Source organism: Sapajus apella, unplaced genomic scaffold, assembly GCF_009761245.1.
Source record: "Sapajus apella isolate SASKATOON/1434 unplaced genomic scaffold, GSC_monkey_1.0 scaffold63, whole genome shotgun sequence".
NCBI lineage: Eukaryota > Metazoa > Chordata > Mammalia > Primates > Cebidae > Sapajus > Sapajus apella.
Window position 1 is genome coordinate 11,249,743 of NW_022437003.1, and position 23,835 is coordinate 11,273,577.

Below are 23,835 nucleotides of genomic sequence, written 5' to 3' on the forward strand. Positions count from 1 at the left end.
TCTGGGACCCGGTGACTCAGGTGGCTCTGCATGTCACCGTTCCCTTAAAATCAGAGTTATTTCCTTTTGTTGGATCCAGACTTACCACCAGCACCACTTGGCAGAGTGGAATTGCTTGCGGGCATGTCAGTGAACTAGAAAGGGAAGTGGTCTGAAGAACTTGGGGGCCAAAAATGTTACATTAACATGTTTTGCCTACCTAAGATGTCAACCACTTCCCATACTTTGGCTCAAAATCAGCCCATACTGAGGCCCCTCTCACTCCAGCAGGTGTTACCAACAACTCAGGGTTTTATGGAGTAACAAAATTGGGGACGGGCGCCCATCAGGCTGCTGTTTTTTCCCCTAAGGTGTAAAGTGCTTCCTCTGAGCCAGACAGTTTTAAGAACTTCACATGCAGTAACCCATTTAAATCGTCCCCACCACCTGATGGAATAGGCACTGTTATCTCCACTTTATGAGTGGGGAAACTGAGGCCCGGGGAGGTCAATTAACTGCTCAAAGCACAAAACTGTTGAATAGTAGTGTTACTAGGGCAGTCCTGGAGAAATCACTCAGAGGGCAAAACGGCTCATTATTTTCTTAAACAGTACAGCTGAAAATGCTCATTGTTTCTTAAATCGATTGTTTTTTCCTAGTCTCCTCACAGGTAAACTAGCTTAAAAGAACTGCAGTTGGCTCAGGAGCTTCACTGCCCTTTGTCAAGTACCAGAGAAAGATCAGGCCTACTAGGAACCAGAGCAAACCAGAACCAGCTATCCCTTGTTACTTTTAGGTGATTAATTTATGCTCAACTCCCCACCCATAGAAGACAATCACCGCCATTTTCTGACAGTGCATTGTATGAAGATGATGCTTATGATGCACCTGTGCATCTGGCCTTCCTCCTTGCATATGCTTGCATGCCTTCCTCTCCACGTCTAACGCCTTACAATTCCTCCACTTCCCAAAGCTCTGGAAGAAGGGGGTCTGTAGAGTGAAAGTTTACTCCTTCATCATTTCTGGCCAGAAATGAAACCTGCTTGCCTTTTCCAGTTGGTGTTCTTTCTTTGCAACCAATACAGAGTAGGGAAAGAACGCAGTTTACCAGTAACAGTAGAACTGGGATCTGAATCTAAGTGCTTTGGCTCCAAAGTCAAGGTTCCAAGCTGGTACACCTACCACTTCTTATTAAAGTGTATTCCATTTCTTTTGTGCTTTCATATTGACCATTGTGTATTAATCCTTTCAATTGGAAGAAGAGGGAGACAGTGCCCATCATTGCAAACTTTCATGGTCCACAGGCCCAATATGTAGCCTTCACCACTCACAGGTTCTGCCACTTCTGGGGCATTGTATTCCATCGAGATCCAGGCACCTGCCGTCCACATACAAGCCCTGGAACTCATCCTTTTCCCAGGCTTGTAAAAGCCAACTCTCTCTCTCACCAGTGTCGGGCCACTTCCTCATCTTGAAACATCAGCCACTATCCTTTCCATGTTTCAGGCAACTGAAGCTTAGTTTCTTGATGGCCTTGCCCTTCTAAAACAACGGCTGTTCCCTTTCCGCAGAATGACCTTTTCCTATTCCCTCCACAGTAACTCCCCTCATCCTTCCAGTCTCAATTCAATTGTCCCTTCTGGGGACAATTTTTTTTTTTTTGAGACGGAGTTTCGCACTTGTTGCCCAGGCTGGAGTGCAATGGTACGATCTCAGCTCACTTCAACCTCCACCTCCCAGGTTCAAGTGATTCTCCTGCCTTAGCCTCCCGAGGGGAAGCCTTCTTAAACCCTTCTCCCTCCCAACTAGGTGAGGGCCCTTGTCTCTAATATAAGCTCCTATAACACCATGGCACTTAACCCAGTTGAGATTTTAAATATATTTCTGTGTATTGATTAAAGTTTCTGCCACCAGGCTGTGAAGGTGGCTTTTTGTTTTGTTTTGCTTCCCTTGGTATTCCCAGCACCTCAGGGTCCCTTATAGTAGATGCTGAATTAGTAAATACATATTAAATAAATGAACAACCTCACAGGAAAAGCAGTCTCAAACTCAGAGGATAGTGGCCTGGCTATTGTCACTAAAATTTAAGAAGCAAATGACTTTTTCTTTCTGTTTATGAGTCTGTCTACAGCACAAAACAAAAAATAAGCAAGATAGAGTTTATTGATAACTCATCCTATTTACAGAGGTTTTCCTGGGACATGTGGGTAGGTGATGGAAGGGTTTAGAAGCACATACACTGGAAAATAATTGTGCAAAATTCAGACATGTCAAGCTTTTACTCTGGAAAGCGAATCTCCCTCCATCCTGAGTTTTACATCTTCTTGGGATCTCTCACTTTACTGGTTATCACTGCTGTCTCTCAGGGGTGAACTGTCCTCTTTAAGCTTCTGGTGCAAATATAAATATGGAAATAAACACCTAGGGATGGTCGACACCAAGAATGACCCTGCCCTGAGACACGTTGTTGGAGCAGTAGGAACAAAACACCCTCAGGAAACACACAGAAAAGAGCCTGGGTTTTCATCTACTTTTGTCCATTCTATTACATATTCGATCTGTATCTATTTCATAAACAGATTTGATCAATTTCTCCACTGAGTGTGTGATAATCACTGTAGTGGATGTGGAAATGTGTTGTAGGCGATGTTCTGTGGGACTGAAAGACACAGGATTTAAGAATCCAGTCTTCACCCGGGCATGGGGCTCATGCCTGTAATCCCAGCAGTTTGGAAGCTTGAGGCAGGTGGATCCCCTGAGGTTGGGAGTTCGAGGCCAGCCTGACCAACACAGAGAAACCCCATCTCTACTAAAAATACAAAATTAGCCAGACATAGTGGCACGTGCCTTTAATCCCAGCTACTTGGGAGGCTGAGGCAGGAGAATTGCTTGAACCTGGAAGGCGGAGTTTGCAGTGAGCCAAGATTGCGCCACTGCACTCCAGCCTGGGCAATAAGAGCAAAACTCTGCCTCAAAAAAAAAAAAAAAAAAAAAAAGAATCCAGTCTTCACCAATTCTGTCTTAGCATCTTGAATCTCAGATTTTTCACCTTTCAGATGGGGCTAATAATGCTCATTCTCAATGCATTATTGTGAGGATTAAATGCAATAAGGTATGAAGAGTATTTACCATAGTGCCTAGCATACAGTACCACCCAATAGGCAGCTGCTGTTCATTTACTACTTTCCAGGACTACATTGTCAAATTACTTTATACGTTTCACTTTGAAAGAATATCTGAGTAGTTATTAGCAACTATCAACCCCCTCATCTTTGTACTGTTTTATCAATCTCCTTGAAAAAGAAACCATATATCAACCCTCTTGGAAAGGCATAAAATGAATATTAACCAGATTCTGAAATTTCCATCATGTCACACAGGTGTGATTCTGAAGCCACCAGCATCAGCATCACCTGGAAGTTTTTTAGAAATGCTGAATATAAAGCCCTACTTTAGAATGCTGCATCAGAATCTGCATTTTCAGATACCAAGGTGACTCTATGCACTTGGCAGTTCGAGAATTACTGCCCTTGTTTACTTTTCAGTGGCAGTTCAAGAGGGCATTCACCTCATTTTTTTTGGAAGCAGAGGAGGAGAATTAGACATAAGATGAGAAAAAAGCAGTGGAAACTCTTAGGACTTTCCATATGTCCTGGTCTTACCCAGGTCCACAGCCCGCTGATCTTGCTCATCCTCCCCATGATGGATATGTGTGGTACAAGGTACACCCAAGAAAGGCATATCTGGTGAACTGGCAGGGGAATGGGGAAGGAGGCTTTCTAGAAGACAGAGCACGGACTACAGGGACCTGGAAGTGGATTCATCCTCAGGGAAGAAACAGGAAGGTGTGTTGAGCTGATCTCAACAACAGGTTTAAAGTCTGGAGCTGAGCAGGATGTCTAAGTAGATAGAGCATAGCGGCCGGGACCCAAGCCTGTTCAAGCCAGTCCCCTTGACACCATCTGAGCTCTAAAGAGGAAAGAGCTTATGTAAAAGTAAAGAATTTGGCTCAGTAAATTCTGTGATTCCTGGGGTCTAAGGATCTCTCTTAGGGCCTTTAAAAATATAAACCAAGAAGAGGAGGATTCACACATCATTACCTATCACACAGCAAAAATGATCTGTGGGCAATGGTCCAAGGAGACTGTTGAGCAGTGAATGGGTGTGAGTCATCCTGCTGACATGGGCACTGGCATGAAAGGGCTTGAGGATGCCTCTTCACAACAAAAATCAAAGCAAAACAACACCTAGGATACTGTAGTTACGTAGGTGTGGGATATTTGACTAATAAAATAAGTAAGTGGTAATAACCTTATTTATACCTGACCAATGAGATCTGGGGATGTTCCTGTTATAGAAGAATAGCCATTTGATTCTGAATTGCAAGCAACAGAAACCAACTGTGGCTGTTAGAATTATTAAAAAATTAATTCATTAAAATGTAATAGGGCCAGGTGTGGTGGCTCACACCTGTAACCCAATATTTTGGGAGGCCAAAGAGAATTCCTTGAGGCCAGAAGTTCAAGATCAACCTGGGCAATATAACGAGACTCTGTCTCTAGAAAACAATTTAAAAATTACCCAGATGTGGGCCTGTAGTCCCAGCCATTCAGGAGGCTGAGGCGGAGGGATGGCTTGAGCCTAGGAGTTTGAGGCTGCAGTGAGCTATGATCATATCACTGTACTCAAGCCTGAGTGACAGAGTGAGACCCAGTCTTGCTAAAAAAAAAAAAAAAAAAAAAGATTCTAGATAGCAACTCTAATCTCATAATCATAATCTCCCCAAAATGGAAACAACCCAAATGTTCATCAATAGGCGAATGGATGAGCAAACAGTGGTACATCATACAACATAAGACTATTCAATAAAAAACAATGGCCTACATGAAACAATTTGGATGAATCTCAAAGACACTATGCAGACATGAAAGGCTACCTACTATATATATCCATTTATATAACATTCTAGAAAAGGTAAATTGTAGGGATGAAGAACAAATCAGCAGTTGCCAGAGATTAGGAGTAGGGAAGGGTGTGACTACAGAGAGCAGAAGGGCATCCTTTGGGGTGATTAAAACTGTCTGTATCCTTGTTGTCATAATGGTACGCAAATTTATGCCTATGCCAAAATCCTGTAGTCCCAGCCACGTGGGAGGCTGAGGTGGGAGGATTACTTGAGCTGGAATGTCGAGGCTGCAGTAAGCCTTGGTCGTGCTACTGCACTCCAGTCTGGGTAACCAAGTGAGACCCTGTCTCAAAATAAATAAATAAACAAACAACGACAACAACAAAAGGAGGCTAGTTATCTCACAGAGTCACTGAGACCGGGTCTAGGACCACCTGCCAGGAGCAATGCTCAAAATTCCACTGCAATAATGCTGCAGAAAGAACACCCCAGTACCAACTACCAGGACAAGACCTGAGCTTGGACCACGGAAGCTGTGCATTGTGGATGTGGAGGTTACCCCACACACTCTCTCTGCTGCCTGAGAAGTTCAACTCCCGAATCCTCTGCCATTGCCAGTGAGTTATTTCTGGTCCTTTTTTTCATCACTTTTCAAAGTCAGGGTGAGTGCCTCTGGCAGAACCTCAGTCCTGTGACTTGGGACAGCAAGCATCTTGCATTTTCACCTTCGGGAGTGGAAGACTGACTCTGCTTCCTGCCAGAACTCATAAGGTGGGAGAATTCCCCAAACATGGGAAAGAGGTACAGATACCGAGCAGCCAAAAGAACAATGCCCACTACAATAGCAAGTACCACCTTCTTTCAAGTGTTGCCTTAAATTGGCCCCTTTGGGTCTGGAAATGCCATGTAACAGCAGCACACTTACACATTTTCCGAAACATGAGGATGAGTGGCCGGGTATCCACTTGCCTGTGCGTCTCTGCTGTCACATACTCTGCTACAGTTTCTAGACAGAGCCTGACACACTCCAACCCCGTTAGTGTTTTCTGCTCCAGCATGCTTCATAACACAAGCATTTCTTTCTGCCTCCTTGGCCACATAAAGGCCAAAGGCAATTAGGAGAACTTACACTTTTTGATACTTTATAAAGACAGCTTTAAATCATACATCACATCCTTACAGTACACCCAGAGGGAAGTGAGCAAAAGGCAAGTTTGCAAGTGTCCACTTGCATAGATGTATTTGTCCCTTGGCAAAAGTTCCTTGGGGGAGGAAGGATTTTCTCTATTGTCTTAAATTTCGCTAAATGCCAAAATGGTACCTATGCAGCTCATTTCCACTATGGCAGCTGGCTAGCATGCTTCACTTAGGCTATCTCTATATTATTGAAGGAGAGATTTTTATAGCCCATTGAAGTGCTTTCAAATTATTAGTAAAATATTCTTCCCTGAATCTTCAGGTCAATGTTAACATCTTTTGTTTTACGTGCAACTACTTGGACATAGAGGTTATGTGATGGGGCCAAGGTTAGGGAATGAGGCACTGTCAAACCTGGGATTGTGTGACCCAACATTGTATCATTCACTGGCAGAAGGCTGCACTAAATCCAGGCCACTTTAAAAGTCAAAAGTAAAAGTAGAATTGACTAAGTGCTGAACCGATTCTTTTGGAAGCTTGGCTTAGGGAAGTGCTGGCTTGAGAAAGATCTCGAACCTTGCTGCTGTAAGAGGCGAATTTTGGAAAGCACAATTAGCGGGAAGTTCAGGTCGAGCACAGCAAACCAAGCTCACTGGCACATTTCCTGGTTGGTTAAATTGGAGCATTGGGTGTATCATTTTCAAGCTTTTTTCTTTTTTTAACATGCAGCATCTTTTTTTCAAATGAACCTTTCACACAAATCTGATGGACAGGGTGTTCCGGATTTAAGGATGTATGTATACAGAAATGATTACAAAGCAGAAGCCACGCAACATTAGCAATACAAGCTGAAGATTCCTTCTTTTAGTGGCTACATTTAGCATGCAATGAAGCTGACTCAGCTTCATTTAATTAGGCCATATAAGCACTTTCCCTCTGACTATTAAACTGGGAGGTGTGTTTTTCTTTAGGCCAAATAAGCAAAACAAAAACAAACAGTTCCTGTTTTTAAAATTTTGTATACACTTTTGAGAACATGTCTTTTTTTTTTTTTCTGAGACGGAGTTTCCCTCTTGTCATCCAGGCTGGAGTGCAATGCTGTGATCTCGGCTCACTGCAAACTCTACCTCCTGGGTTCAAGCGATTCTCCTGCCTCAGCCTCCGGAGTAGCTAGGATTACAGGCACATGCCACCATGCCCAGCTATTTTTTGTGTTTTTAGGAGAGACGGGGTTTCACCATGTTGGCCAGGCTGGTTTCCAACTCCTGACCTCAGGTGATCTGCTCACCTTGGCCTCCCAAAGTACTGGGATTACAGGCATGAGCTACCGTGCCTGGCCAAGAACATATCTTAATAATAACAAACATTGATGGAAGACGTAGTATGTGTCAGCCACTGTGCTAAACATTTTACATATTGCTTTAATCAGAGGTCGTGTTGCAAGAGGCAGAAACCTACTCCTCCCTAGCTTACAGGAAAGGGACAATGTATCACATACAGTTAAGTGTATGTGAAGTTTAAGAAACTTGGATGTGGTGGTGTGTGCCTGTAATCTTAGCTACTTGGGAGGCTGAAGCAGGAGAATCACTTAAATTTGGGAGGCGTAGGTTGTGGTGAGCCAAGATCATGCCACTGCACTCCAGCCTGGGCAACACAGCAAGATTCCGTCTCAATTAAAAAAAAAGAAAGAAAGAAAGAAAAAGAAACTTTAGAAATGCTGAGATACAGGAACTTAAGCTTTTTACTCTTCTCATTCTCAGGCAGGTTCTCCCTAGGTGAGGATGAAATGGTTACCAGTGCTTCTAGGTTTATATTCCCTTTTCCAGAAGAGAATGCCTCTTTCCCAGTGGGGCTCCAAATAGGAGCTAACTCTCATTGACTTGGCCTAGGTCATGTCACCAACCTGAAACTAACCACGAAGGGAGGAGGTTGGAATATCCTGATTGGCCAGATTTGGGTCACATGGTCTTCCATGAAGCGTGGAGAAATCAGCTTCATCTGTGCTGCATGTAGTAAATAAGAATTGAAGAGGGCGATCATTCCAGAGAAAATTAAGATACTATTAGAAGTCAAGGAAGAAATAGATGCTGGGCAGCCAAAAACAACAGATGTCACGGCAGAGGTCTATTTTATACTTGAGAAAAACAAAGGCTCAGAATGTTTAAATAATGTGGTTAAGGCCATATAGCTGGTGGTTCAGTAGGCTTCAAACAACCTTGAGTAAAGATTAAGAGCCTAAGCTTTGGCATCAGACAAGTTTGAGTTTAAATCTTGCTCCCACTGCTTATTGGCTACGTGGTCTTGGCTAAGTTATTTATTAATAGTTTCTCTGAGCCTTAGTTTCTTTATCTGTAAAATGAGAATAATAATACTGTTCGTAATCAATGGGCTGCTTTTCCAATGCCTGTAGAGGCCAATACTATAGCACTGAGTTTTGGGAAAAGAAATGTTTAATTGTGAGTTGATGGGCAAGCAGGCAGGAAGAAACATTCAAATCTGTGTCCTCAAGCTGGGGCTGGGTCGGATTTTATAAGCATGAAATAATGAGATGTGATCTGATTGGATCTTGCAATGACGTGACATAATCTGATTGGATCCTGCTATGGGGTGACACCAGAGCTTGATCTGATTGGATCCCGGATCCTGCCATGCAGTGTCTGCTTCTTAACTGAGCCCCACTCCTCTGTCCCATCACTTAGATTTCCCTGGTGGTGGCACACTTGGTTCATCCAGGCATGCTCAGATTATGTCACCTTCAACCTGAGAGTCTATGGCAACTGAAAAGCAATTTACAACATTGTTACATAAAAATTGAAACAGATTGGTCTGATGCAGTTACAATACCTGTTTCACAGAATTAAATAAAATAACATATAAAGCATTTGCTGTGGTGTTTGGCACATAGTAAGCTTGTGGTCATAATAAAGTTATACTAACAGTAGTGATTTTAATATTATAACTCACATTATTATTTTTGCCCTTGCTTCAAAACCCATAATTATCTAAAGATATCAGTCTATTTTGGCAAGAATTATTAGTAAATTTAGACATGTACAACTAATTGATGTTTTAGGGTTATAAGACCCTATGTAAGTGAAAATAAAGTTTAGAAGTTTGATTAATTCTGATTACATGCTTCCTACTATTTTTTGGTGGCAAAACTTCTGGTGGTAATACTGCCTATCTTTTGCCCTATTCTACTTTTAAACCTTTTAAAAAAACTGGCATCTTCCTATTCTGTCGATAAGCAGCCCTGACCCCGGGGCAAAGCTCTGGTCTCTGGCCTGTTGTGTTGGTAAGGACTTTCACTTGTGAGTGAGGGTTTTGGCACAGCCTCTGAGCCCTCATTTCACTCATTCTCAATTCAATTTGAGTAACAACTAAGGTTGTGAGGCAGGGGAAGGAGACACTTATGATGATTTAAAATTCAAACCACAGACATTCAGTTTTGAAGCAAAACAATAGACACCAGTCAAGACTTTTCCCTTTTCGAAGCTGTAGTTCTTTTATTCCAAAGTAATAACTATGACCTCTATTATCAGATGACTCAGATATAAAGGTGACCGGAGAAGCCAGGCTTATAGCACTGTTATTTTTATTAGCCTGATTTTTCCTGGGTGTGTTTTAAGGACTGGGGAAACTATGCTATTCTCAGGGAAAAAGGGAAATAGCTTAATCATGTTGAGAGTTTACATATAAAATGTCTGTTGGCTTTAATATGCTGTCTTGTGATAATGATAAATATTTTCATTAATAACAACAATATATTATTGTTGAAACGGGTTAATCTTCAATCCAATGTTAGCTTGTGAGTCAAATTAATTCCTCCCTGTGCCTGGCACTTCTGTGCCTGACAGCCTAGCTCTGTACCAGCCCTGTTTCCTGCGGCCTGCTGTCTGCATCTCAGCCTGCATCTCTGCCAGGGAAAAGCAATGCCTAACAGTCATCCACACCACTTCTGCCACTGCTTTGGGTGGGCCAAACTGTTGGCAAGGGTGCTACCAGCCCACCTCTGGGAGAGTTCTGGGGCAGGGGTGATGGGAGGACAGTCTTGTCTGTCTCAGCTTGGAGACTATGCTTCAAGAGGACCTTGAGCACCTGGAAGCATCTAGAAAGAAGTCAGAGAGAAATACAAGGATGATCCAAGGGGTTAAAAAAAGAAGATGAAGACTGGGCACGGTAGCTCACACCTGTAATCCCAGCACTTTGGGTGGCCAAGGCAGGCAGATCACAAGGTCAAGAGCCTGAGACCATCTTGGCCAACATGGTGAAACCCTATCTCTACTAAAAAGGCAAAAATTAGCTGGGTATGTTGGCACACACCTGTAGTCCCAGCTCTTCAGGAGGCTGAGGCAGGAGAATCACTTGAACCCGGTAGGTGGAGGTTGCAGTGAGTTGAGATGGTGCCACTGCACTCCAGCCTGGCAACAAGAGTGAGATTTCATCTCAAAAAAAAAAAAAAAAAAAGAAAGAAAATAAAATAAAAAGATGCAACGGAAAAAAAGAAATGGTTGGGTCAGGTGTGGTGGCTAACACCTGTAATTCTAGCACTTTGGGAGGCCAAGACAGGCGGATCACTTGAGGTCAGGAGTTCGAGACCAGCCTGGCCAACATGGTGAAACACCATTTCTACTAAAAATACAAAAATTAGTGGAGCATGGTGGTGCACACCTGTAATCCCAGCTACCGGGGAAGGTGAGGCAGGAGGATGTCTTGAACCTGGGAGGCAGAAGTTGCAGTGAGCCGAGATTGTGCCACCGTATTCCAGCCTGGGCAACAGAGTGAGACTCCGTCTCATAAAAATAAACAAACAGACAAATGAATGAATGAATAAATAAATAAATAAATGGTTGTCAGCTGACTTAACTTGGAGAAAGACAGCTCAAGAGTAGTTCTAATTAGATTTTAAGTATCAACTTTAATAAAGACATATTTATTAAGAGCCCACCATGTCCCGGGCACGTGTTACGCAGGAAGAATTGTCACCTGGAAGACAATGCCTAGCCACTCTGTGTCTGCTTAGAATGGAACAAAAGCAAATGGATTTGCATAGCAGAATAAGGGTTTCAAATTAGCTGTAATGAAGAATTTTCTACATCATGTACTGAGAGCTATTAAACGCTGAATGGCTTGCCAAGGGAAGGGAGCAACCAGGAGGGGGCCTGGTGCTGGCTTGCTAATCAATTCTGGGCGGGTCCATTGAGACTCGCAGCTCACAGCAATCAGCTGTTCAAGTAAAGCAAAGCTGGGGTTGTGTTGTTTTTCTCTCTGTTATTTTGAACCACAATTTTTACAAATACTACTGAGTAATCTCTCAGAATTGTTAAAAACAGGCTACTCAGAGAAAAGGGAAATGAATACCTGAACTATAGGTGAGAAATCTCACAATAAAAACAGCAAAAGATTTCAGTAAACATCTTCAAATATGGTAAAAAAAAAAAAAAAAAAAAAAAGTTAAAAGGGACATAGCAACCAGGGAACAATACTAAGACTATAACAAATGACAAATACTTGCTATCTATCTAATTCTTCATTCAAATTGGTTAGAAAAACATTAACTCCCCAATAGATAACTGTATTAAAACAAAAACAATCCATAAAAGGAGACTTCTATCTGGCCAACAAATGAATGAAAAAAAAATTGGATCTGATTACTTATACAATACAATGAAGTTCAAACAACTCCCTAATTCTTGATTTTAAAAATCAACTATATTTTTAAGTAATAGTTTTTATTGCTGATGAGGATACAGAGAAAGGGGTCTAGCTGGACATTAGTATGATTCTATATGTAAAGCTACTTCAACACCTTTATAGCAATTCCATTTTCATTTTTGGAAATCCATCTATCCTAAAAAAATCTAAATCTAAATATAATTTTGCTCAAAGATGTTCATTGCATTATCCACAATCACAAAAAAAGTTCAACATTATCTACAACCACGAAAAATGGGAAGTAACTCCAATGTCCATTAATAGGTGAATGATCTCATAAATTGGAATATATAAACTCAAAACACTGGACATCGGCTACAATTATGTTTAAGTAGTGCTACTACAACACGGGAAAGGTCATGTTCAATACTAAGTGAAAAATGCATGATATGCCTGGTTGTGCCACTTTCTAGCTCTGTGGCTAGTAAGAGACTGCATTTCTCATCTGTATAATGGGAAGTAACAAAGGTATTCTTTCCGTCAGTTTGTTTTGATCATTAGGTAAAATTACCCCAGCACTTTGCGGGGCTGAGGCAGGAGGGCCGTTTGAATCCAGGATTTAGGGATCAGCCTGGGAAACATAGCAAGACTCTCTGCAAAAAAAAACAAACAAAAATACAAAACAAGTTGAATTGGTGGTGCACACCTGTAGTCCCAGCTATACTGGAGGATGAGTTGGGAGGATCACTCAGGCCCAGCAGTGAGCTATGATTGTGCCACTGTACTATAGCCTGGGGCAGAGTGAGATATTGTCTTTAAAATATGTATCATATTTTTGAGTTAGTGCCTTGCTCTGTTGCCCAGGCTGGAGTGCAGTGGCATGATCTTGGCTCATTGCAACCTCCACCTCCTGGGTTGAAGTGATTCTCCTGCCTCAGCCTCCCGAGTAGCTGAGACTACAGGTGCCTGCCACCATGGCTGGCTAATTTTTGCATTTTTAGTAGAGATGGGGTTTAAGCATGTTGGCCAGGCTGGTCTTGAGCTCCCGACCTTGTGATCTGCCCGCCTTGGCCCTCTAAAGTGCTAGGATTACAGGCATGAGCCACCACGTCCAGCCTAAAATATATATCTACATAGAGACATAATTATGTACACATAGTGCTTAGCAAAATGCCTGGAAAATATCAAATTCTCAATACATTATTTTTTTCTCTTTAGAGTGAGATATTACCTTGCTTTAAGGAGTCATCACAAGTATTTTAATTCAAAAATTAAGCCTACAGGAAACTCTAGAAAGAACAAGGTCAAAGTCAGGAGTGGTGTCTGTAAGTGATTAACTATAGGTTCAAATATGGTTCAACTATTATATTCTCTACTTTTTACTTTTTTTGAACTTTCCAAGTTTTTTTTTTTTCTGCTTCTGTATCTCCAGTACTTTTATAATGGATTAAAAAAACCAGGTTCTTTTCTTAAAATTTAGCTAAGTTTATAACAATAGTTTCCAAAGATGAGTAGCAGAAATAGATTGCCACCAAAGCTCAGGTAGACATGACAAACATTATTTGGCAGTCAACTCAGTGACTTCATCGGTCATGGAGGAGGGAGGGGTTGCCACCCTTATGCCCCCAGCTCCTCTCCCCTGACTCTGCTATCTAGGCCATGCCAGGACACAGCTGTTCCTAAAAAGGGCTTTTCTGGTGTTTATAAAGCTGCCTCCATGGCCTGTCTTCTTGTGCTTCTTGCATTCTTTTTTCCCGCAAGCAGAGAACTGCAAAGACAGATTTTCCATAAAAAGCCGAGCTTTTATGTAACCAAAAGCCTGATTCATCTTACTTTACTTAATGAACGCCCAAATGGATTTTTATTTTTACATTCTCAAAAAAAAAAAAAAAAAAAAAAAAACCTCCCTTCTTTATCCTTGAGTTAGAGGTCAGTGGTCTTTTTGCTTTTAAGTTGTCATATTCTTGATTGAAAAATAAAATACAGGGAAAAACTCTGCTAGTCATCCTTTTCCCAGGGCCATCGTCTACAGCTTGGGTGGATGAAGGCGCAGGCTCACTCTATTTGCTCATATCCTCACATGTGTGATGTGGAATACACGGATCTGTGGGAAGGGAAGAAAATGGGGGCCAGTCGTTGCAGAAAAGTCACGATTATCCCTGAATTCTAATGTTCTGGTATTCATTTCAAGGACAACCGTGAATAAGGCTTGGGTTGCATATCCTCAAATAACCTCCCATGAATTTATACACATCTCATAACCAGAAAACATTCAGAACTTTCTCCACCCATTCCTTCCTTCCTCTCCAGTCTTTTTAAAAGTTGTTTGATTCACAGCCATGTCATACTGTCCTCACCTAGCGCTGCCCGCTCCCCTCCACCCGGCGCCTGCAAAGAAAGCAGCTCTTCATGGAAAGGCAGCTGCATGTGGCTTCCCTCCCTCCCACGGGCGGGGAAGGTAGGACTCCTGCCTAGAGGAGCTGGGCAAGCCTGGTGCCAACCCCACCCCCAGCCCAGCTCTTCTCAGCTGCTTGGTGAGGCAGGCTCTGAGCATGGGATTTAATCAGGAAAAAGGCTCAAGGAGCATAGGCTGGCCTTCATGCCCCTGAACTTGAGATAAATGCCGTCTCCTTTTGGCCAGCATTTCCTTGGAATGCCTGTTAGATAGAGAGGAAAACTAACAAGAAAGACTATTTTAGTCTTTGCTGTGACCATGGAAAATAGATCATGCTGAGATTTTAAAAAATAGATGAATGTGCCCCAAGCCAGGCCCAAGAGCTTTGCCTTAGAGTGGGGTTTCTCAACCTTGGCACAATTAGCAGTTAGGGCCAGGTATGTTTTAAGAGGCTGTTCTGTGTGTTGTGAGATATTTAGCAGCATCCCTGGCTTCCACCCACCAGATGCCAGTAGCAACCCCCACCCCAAGCTGTAATAACCAAAAACATCCCCAGATATTGCCAAATATCTTCTGGGAGGCAGATAAAGTACAAAGTACCCAATTAAATTTGAATTTCAGGTAAATAATGTGATCTTTGGAACATACTTATGTAAACAAATTATCTGTTGTTTATCTGAAATTTAAGTTTAACTGAGCACCTTTGTATTCTTATGTGATAAATCTGGCAATCCTCCCTGGGGAATGAAATCATTCCCAGTTGAAAACCACTGCCTTAAAGATACCAGGAGCTGGGAGGACAGTCTTGAGGCTCGGGTTTCTCATTAGGGGGATTGATCGTGTGCTCAGTCTAATGATTCTGAAAGCCAGGGAGTGGAATAATCTGACCCCTGCCCCTCCCTCTTGCATGCTCCCCAGCCACCCCTGCCCCAAGGCAGACCTGCAGAGAAGGATTCCTCTCTGGAGAAAGTGAATGAGGCCACAGAAACCACCTCATCACAAGGATATTTGGGGTTCTGCAAAAAAAAAAAAAGAGGGCAGATCCTCTGGCTGATAATCCTAGCATTTGGCCTGCCCTGCAATAAGCCTTTCCCAGTGGAAGATTGCTTCCCACAAGCATTTTTTGATGCCTCACTCCTGGATAAAAATGGACAGCCAGTGATTTGGGAGGGAAATCCCCCAATATGAAAGAGATAGACTATAGCCTATCCTGCTGGTCTTGTTTCTTTCTTTTAACAGAGCCCTAAATATATTCAAGGTAGTAATGTGCCCAGTTCTAGACATCATTGGCCCAAGCCAAAAATGGCTGGCACTCCTTTTTCCATTATTTTTTCTTGCTATGAAGGCAGATGTGATGCTTGGAACTATGGCAACAATCTTATGGTCATGAGGAAAAGGCCAAAAGAACTACTGTATAGCGCTACCAGCCAATATCTGGTTGGCATTAAACAATGCCAACATCTACCTATTACTGTATTTCTTGTGATAAGAGAAAAATAAACTCTTTTTGTTTATTTAAGTTTTTTGTAACTTGTAGCTGAAAGCATTCTTAACTGACACAAAGACCAAAGGAAATAATTCAGGCCACAGAAAAATGAAAAACCCACAACTTATTCAAATCTATTTAACATCTTGAGAGAAATTGAATATTGATTGATCATTCCTCCAAAAGAGAGTATTTTTTTATGAGTTTCTCCTTTCTAGTATTTCTTTAAGTACTCTGTGTGTGTGTGTGTGTGTTTATTTTTTGACACAGAGTCTTGCACTGCTGCCCAGTCTGGAGTGCAGTGGCACAATCTCAGCTCACTGCAGCCTTCACCTCTTGGTTCAAGCAATTCTCCTGCCTCAGTCACCCAAGTATATGGGACTACAGACATGCACCATCATGTTTGGCTAAAATTTTTTTTGTAGTTTTAGTAAAGATGGGGTTTGGACATGTTGTCCAGGCTGGTCTTGAATTCCTGACTGCAAGTGATCCACCCACCTTGGCCTCCCAAAGTGCTGGGAATACAGATGTGAGCCACCATGCCCAGCTCTGAGAAAATAATATTTTCTTATTCTCTCCTTTGTTACGCCAAAGCTAGCATACTATATACATTCAATCAAATAATATTCTGTACACTGTTCTGACGTTTGCTTTCATCACTTAGCAATATGGTCTGTGATCCCTCGGCATCAGCATGAGATTTTCCATATTTCTTTTCACAGCTACATAGTACTCCATCAACTTGGTGTACCCTAGTTTGTTCAGCCAGTAATTGACTGCCCAATGCCTGGTTGTTTATAATCTTTAACTTTTACATATTATGCCACAACAAATAGACTTTTACATATGTTCTTTCATACTTATGTACGAGAATGTATATGATATATTCTCAGAGAGGAAAATATGTCTGTATTTTTGGTAGCTATTGCTAGATTCCCCTCTAAAAGGAGTTGAATCATTTTGCAATAGGAAAATACAAGATCAGCCTGGCCAGTGTGGTGAAACTCCGTCTCTACTACAAATACAAAAATTAGCCAGGCATGGTGGCATGCGCCTATAATCCCAGCTACTCAGGGGGCTGAAGCAAGACAATCGCTTGAACCCTGAAGGCGGAGTTTGCAGTGAGCTGAGATTGTGCCACTGAACTCCAGCTTGGGTGACTGAGTTAGACTCAGTCTCAAAAAAAAAAAAAAGACAATATAAGAGTGCTTATTTCTCTTCAGCCTTCTCAACAAAATGTGATGTCAGATGCCTGGGATTCTTTTGTCCCCCCATCATATTAGGTGAAAAAAAATGGCAGCTTGGTCTAGTTTACATCTGTATTTTTCTTATTATAAGTGAAATTGTTCATATTTTTATATGTGTAAGGGTCATTTGTAGTTTTTTCTTCTATGAACTCTCCTTAGCCTTGGCTCTTTATTTTCATCTTGATTTCTAGGAACACCATAAAGGGAGATTAGCCCTTTGTAATATAATTTACCATTGTTTTCCTACTCTCTTTTAATTGTACTTTTGATGTTTTTGCCATGTAAAACTTTTTGTTATTTTATGTGATTATCAATCTTTTCTTTGATGACTTCTGAATTCTGAATCATAATTAAAAATGCCTTCTCTTTCCCTTAAAGAGGAGTTTACCCTATTCTCTTTTATTAGATAGTCATATATTTTGCAGTTTAATTTACTTACATTTAAATCTTTGATCCATTTTGAGTCCACCTGACTATATGGTGTGAAGTGCGGGTCTAGGTCTATCTTATTTCCAATGGCTGATCAGTTACCCCAATACCTTTTTCTTTTTCTTCTTCCTCTTTTTTTTTTTTTTTTTTAGACAGAGTCTCACTCTGTCACCCAGGCTGGGGTGCAGTGGCACAATCTAGGCTCATTGCAACCTCTGCCTCCCAGGTTCAGGCAATCCTCCTGCCTCGGCCTCCCAAGCTGGGGTTACAGGTGTCCATCACCATACCCGGCTAATTTTTTTGTATTTTTAGTAAAGACGGGGTTTCACCATATTGGCTAGGCTGGTCTCAAACTCCTGACCTGTGATCTGCCCACCCCAGCCTCCCAAAGTGCTGGGATTACAGGCATGAGCTGCCGTGCCCAGCCCCCAATACCCTTTTCTAAAAAGTTCATCTTTATTCTATGGATTGGAGATGACATCTTTGTCATATATTAAATTTCTCTGTAAGACTGAATCTATCTCTGGGGCTCCTATTCTACTCCATGGATCCGTCTGTCTTTTGTGCATAATACCATATTGTTTTTATTTCTGAGGCTTTGTGTGTGTTTTAATATCTGATAGGACTTGTCCTCTCTCAATGTGCTTCCGCTTAGAATATTTCTGGCTTTTCTTGCTTATTTATTTTCCCATATAAATGTCAAAATCAACTTCAATATCTCCAGAAAAAAATGCTTTATGTTTACTGAAATAGCATTCAAAACAAATTAAGAATGTTGGCTAAAATAAGAAAATCAGTGATGAAGTTGGTAAATAATCAAATCTTTCAGAAAAAAATGAACAAAAAGAAAATTTGAGAGAGAAAAAAATATCTGAAAGCTCAATTCAGGAGATCAAATGATCAACTAGTAGACATTCCAGAAAATGAACATAGAGAAAATGAAGGAAAGGAAATTATTAAGGAAATGATTTTTAAACGTTTAACATGAGTTTGCTGACTAAAACAGCCTGGTATATTCCCAACACAATATGTAAACACATATTCTCTCTTCCTAGTTATTCCCATTCTCTCTCCAGGAATAATTTGAAAACACCAGAGATAAATATTATAAAACCTTCCAGAAAAAATAATAGGTCACAATCAAATTAATGAAAATTACAATTGCATTAGGCTTCTCAACAGCTCCACAGGGTTCTTGAAGAATCTCTAAGTACAACACAGGATTCTTGAACAATGCCTTAAAATTGTGAGGTAGAATTATTTTCCACGTAAACTTCTATGCACAGGCAAACTACTAGTCAAGAGTAAGAACCAAATGAAGACATTTAGTTAGATATTTAAGGACTCAGAAAAATTTATATCCTATGCACACACCTTTTTGAGACAATTACTGGAGGAGGTGCTCCATCAAAATGAGGAAGTAAAGCAAGGAATAGCAAAAGATAAGGAACTCGGTAGCTGCAGCAGTCCTCAGTGGGCCATACGGTTCTTAGATCTGGCTGCACATTAAAATTGACTGGGGAAATTGATTATTATCTTTATTTTAATTTTTTTTTTTTGAGATGGAGTCTTGCTCTGTCACCCAGGCTGGAGTGCAGTGGCACGATCTTGGCTCACGGCAACCTCTGCTTCCCAGGTTCAAGCAATTCTTCTGCCTCAGCCTCCCGAGTAGCTGGGATTACAGATGCATGCCACCATGCCTTGCTAATTTTTTGTATTTTTTGTAGAGACAGGGTTTCACCATGTTAGCCAGGATGGTCTCGATCTCCTGATTTCATGATCCGCCCGCCTCAGCCTCCCAAAATGCTGGGATTATACAGGTGTGAGCCACCATGCCTGGCTAAGAAACTTGTTAAGCATATTACTATATCACTCTACTTCACCCTCTCCATCTCCGAATTCTGATTTAATTCTCTGGAGTGGAACCCAGGTATTAGTGTTTCTTCAAAGTTTCCAAGGTAATTCTATTGAGCAGCAAAGGTGAGAATCACCAAATTATGAAGAAAAGCATCTTTCTGTATACAGACTTTTAGTTCTTATGGACGAAACAATCATATGCTGCTTTTATTGTGTTTTTCAGCCAGATCTGCAGGTCAGAACTTTAAACCACAGGTGAATTCCATGTAGGATACAGAGTATTTATGTATTAACTGCTAGCTTTAAATTGTTAATACTCACAGGGGAAATACAACAGGTTTTTAGAGTTTTTCAATATACCAGAGAAAAAACAAAAAAGGTAAGAATAAGATGCAATGATCAAGAGGCAATTTGTAAATTTCTAACCTTTGTAAGAAAGTAGGGATGTCTTGAATGCTACTCTTTAATATTCTTAAAAAAAATGCACATAAATAACCCCTCTCCATCGGTAAATAGAGTGCTGTAATTAATTTCTTGGTAGGAAGACTCTCCCAATTAAGCTAAAGTGCACAAGTCATAGATCCCATATAAATGGGATTAACTAGTTTTTTCCTGGTGTGGCCCACACCAAGACTCTCTCTGATTTCCCCTGCTCCACTCAGCTATCAACGTCTTTGGCAACACTAAAGTATTGGTTTCTAGAGCATAATTTTTGCCTGGATAACTAAGGGCCAGGGCAAGGTATTTTGTTTTTGTTTTGCATTAATAGATAAAGGACCAGTGCCACGATGGCCTTGCCTCTTGTGAACACTTCGGATGTTATGAAAAGTGATAAGATGAATTGTTTTGGGGCATCCTGCAGAAACATGATTGTTCCAGGCTGGGCTTCAAGAGGAGCACCTCCATCTACTCAGGGACCAACAGTCCTCTGGTTGGAACTGAGTAGAATAAACTGGGGAAGATTTTAATTTATTTTCCTTCTGTGTTAGTTTGTTCTTGCACTACTATAAAGAAATACCTGAGACTGGGTAATTTATAAAGAAAAGAGGTGTTTTTTTTTTCTTTTTTTCTTTTTTTTTAAGATGAGGTTTCACCATGTTGGTCAGGCTGGTCTTGAATTCCCGACCTCAGGTGATCCACCCACCTTGGCCTCCAAAGTGCTTGGATTACGGTGTGAGCCACCACACCTGGCCAAGAAAAGAGGTTTAATTGGCTCATGGTTCTGCAGGCTGTACAGGAAGCAGGCTTTTAGGAAGCCTCAGGAAACTCACAATCGTGGAAGAAGGCAAAGGGGACACTGGCATATCTTACATGGCTGGAACAGGAGGAAGATAGTGAAGGAGGAGGTATTGCTACATACTTTTAAACAACCAGATCTTGTGAGAACTCACTCATTATTACAAGAGCAGCAAGGGGTCAGTTCACCCCCATGATCCAGTCACCTCCCACCAGGCCTCTCCTTCAACATTGGGCATTGCAAGTCGACATGAGATTTGGATGGAAACACAAATCCAAACCATGTCTCTTTCTTTTTTTTTTTTTCTTTTTTCAAAGATAGGATCTCACTCTATTGCTCAGGCTGGTCTCAAATTTCTGGGCTCAAATTATGCTCCCCTCTCAGCCTCCCAAATAGCTGGGAGAGCACGCAAGTGCCACCTTTAGTTTCTTTTTTAGTTAACCTAAGGAATTTGGACTTTACATTTTAATTGACAAGGGTAAACGTATTGGATTAATTCCTTTGAACTGTAACATAAAATTCCTGGATGTTAACTTCTTTGAGATTTTAATCTTTGAACTTTGAATCCGTGGTGACTCATGACAGGAGGCATGTATTGTTGGCATTTTATTGTCATTATAATGTCATTTGAGTTCACTGTAGAACCTTTGGTAGGCTTTACGGAATAACATGATGAACTTAATTTGAGATGGAAAATAGAAGAGGGAGTAGATTTATAACTTTTTAGTACCTTAGAGCTAATTTAATTAATGTGGAGGGGATGGATCTAGGTTTTGGAGGCCTGATGTATATACAATATGAGGAAAACTTTTAAGAACAAAATTATAAATATCAAATGAGATATGAAAGTGAATATTTGTTTCTTTGATTGTGAAGATAAATCACAACAAATTATGATTTTGTAAAACTGTCAAAGACCACAAATACTGCACATCTAGAAATTAACATATTAATATTTTTATCAAGAAAGGTATTTATTAAATACATATTAATAACTATTGTCACTCTTATACATTATTTTGGCTGCATACTCTTTGATTACCCCTTCACAAAACAATGGTTTTATAATATCATTTAATGTAGAAAGAATAGAAAGATAATTCAGTCTTCTGTCATGGTTAACTAAAGTTTTCCTCAATTGTACATTTTTCATTAGCAACAAAATTTTACTTGGAGATCTTGAGTCTGATCTTAAACCAAATATAAAAGGGATGATGACTTCTGTATAAATCATTTTCCCAAAGAAAAAGGCACAAAGGTATTACTTGTATCAAATTCAACACTTTGATTAATGACTGCTCTTTCCTCAGAATCAATGAGAAAGGTGTGGCAACACTGTTTGGGAAAAAAATCCCTCTTCACAGAACCAGAAAAAAGTTAGAGGATTGTGTTTTCTACTGTCAATGAAAAAAATTAAACTCTGTAAAATATTTCATGAGATTTATTATGAGCCAAATATGAGTGATCAATGGCCTGTGACATAGCTGTCAGGAGATCCTGAGAACATATGCCCAAGGCAGTCAGCCTACAACTTAGTTTTATACATTTTAGGGAGACATAAGACATCAATCAATACATATAAGATGAATATTGGTTTGGTCCAGAAAGGCAGGATTACTGGAAGTGGGAGAGCTTCCAGGTCATAGGTGAATTCAAAGATTTTCTCATTGGAAATTGGCTATTATCTAAAGACCTGGAATCAATAGAAAGGAATGTCTGGGTAAAGATAAGGGGTTGTGGAGACCAAGGTTTTATCATGCAGATGAAGCCTCCAGGTAGCAGGCTTCAGAGAGGATAGACTGTAAATGTGTGTGTGTGTGTGTGTGTGTGTGTGTTTTAATCAGACTTAAAGAGTTTCTTCTATCACCCTTAAGATGTATTTTAATGTTACTATTGATCGATATGTCTAAATTACAAAAGGAAGGAGGGAATAATGAAGCATGTCCAACTCCCCCTTCCTATCATGGCCTGAACTAGTTTTTCAGGTTAACTTTGAAATGCCCTTGGCTGAAAGGAAGGGTCCATTAAAATCGGAGGGCTTAGAATTTTATTTTTTGTTTACACTACCTTCCCCAGCATTTTTCTCCAATAACTTGTCAGGCATAACCATTAAATTATGGTAAAAGAATGCTGTTGGTCCCCTTGGAGAAGAAGACCACAGTGGATCAGGGAGGTCCTGCTCCTACCTTCCTTCAAAACCCTGCCCTGCTGTTTTGCAGCTGCTCTTGGCTACATTGGCAGGCAGCATTAATTTTGTCCTCTGGAAAGTTCTCAAGGTAGCTTAGAAGCCCAGAAGTACATTTACTTTAAAGCAAATGAAATTTAAGTTCTGGAGCTCCTCCATTGTGCAGGCCTCTTCAGAGGCTCACTATATTCCATAGAGAAAGAAGCTGGGTCTTCGTTGCCTTCTCCAACATCACCAAAGATCTGGGCCTCAGGTGGCTTAAGCCATCTTTCTGCTTGGGGAGAAGTGGAATTTGTTACAGAACTAATGCAAAGAGAAATGTAATTCTCTGCTTCTGACATGCAAAACAGGATTATGCAGCAAAATTTCAGCCATGGGAGACAGGCTATAATGTTAAAAAGGGTTTTTCTAAATGCCTTTACCCACCCTCCTTTTCCCTCACCCTGAGACTTTTTTCCTGCTAAATCCCTACTGCCTCCAGAGCTCCTGGGACAAAGTCAGCACTCAATCAATACAAGTTGAATGAGTCAGTGCATATGTCCAGAATCTAATCCTGTTATGCATCAAAGGATACTGTCAAGAGAGTGAAAAAGTAATGCACAGAATGAAAGAAAATATTTGCAAATCACATATCTGACAGGGGATTTATACCCAGTTTATATAAAGAACTCCTACAAAAAACAAAAAACCTAAATTTATGAAATAGGCAATGGACTTGAATAGACATGTCTCCAAAGAAGATACATAAATGGTCAATAAGCTCATGAAAAGATGCTTAACATCACTAGTCATTAGGGAAACACAGATCAAAACCACAAGGAAATGCCACATCATACTCATTAGGAAAACTATTATGAAAAAAACAGAAAATAACAAATGTGGGTGTGGATGTTGAAAAATGGAAACCTTCATGTGTTGCTCATGGGAATGGAAAATGATGCAGAAAATAATTTGGCAGCTCCTCAAAAAATTAAACAGAATTAACATATGATCTAGCAGTTCTACTCCTACGTGTATACACAAAGCAATTGAAAGCAGAGGCTGGGATAGATACTTGTACCTTCATGCTCACAGCAGCATTATTTACAATAGCCAAAAGGTGGAAACGATGTATGTCTAACAATAGATGATTGAATTGAATAAACATCATGTGGTATGTGTATATATATGTATGTAACATCATGAGGTATGTGTATATATGTATATAATAATAAGTATATATGTATATATGTGTGTGTGTGTGTACACACACACACACACACACACACACATACACACACACAACAAAATATTATTCAGCCATAAAAAGGAATGGAGTTGTA

General features: G+C 40.6%; 1 protein-coding gene across 1 annotated transcript in view; it reads right to left on the reverse strand.

Annotated features, from left to right (window-relative positions):
* Positions 1-23,835, reverse strand: part of SIRT5 (sirtuin 5) — a 74,479-nt gene that overhangs the window by 43,480 nt on the left and 7,164 nt on the right. The window lies entirely within an intron of this gene.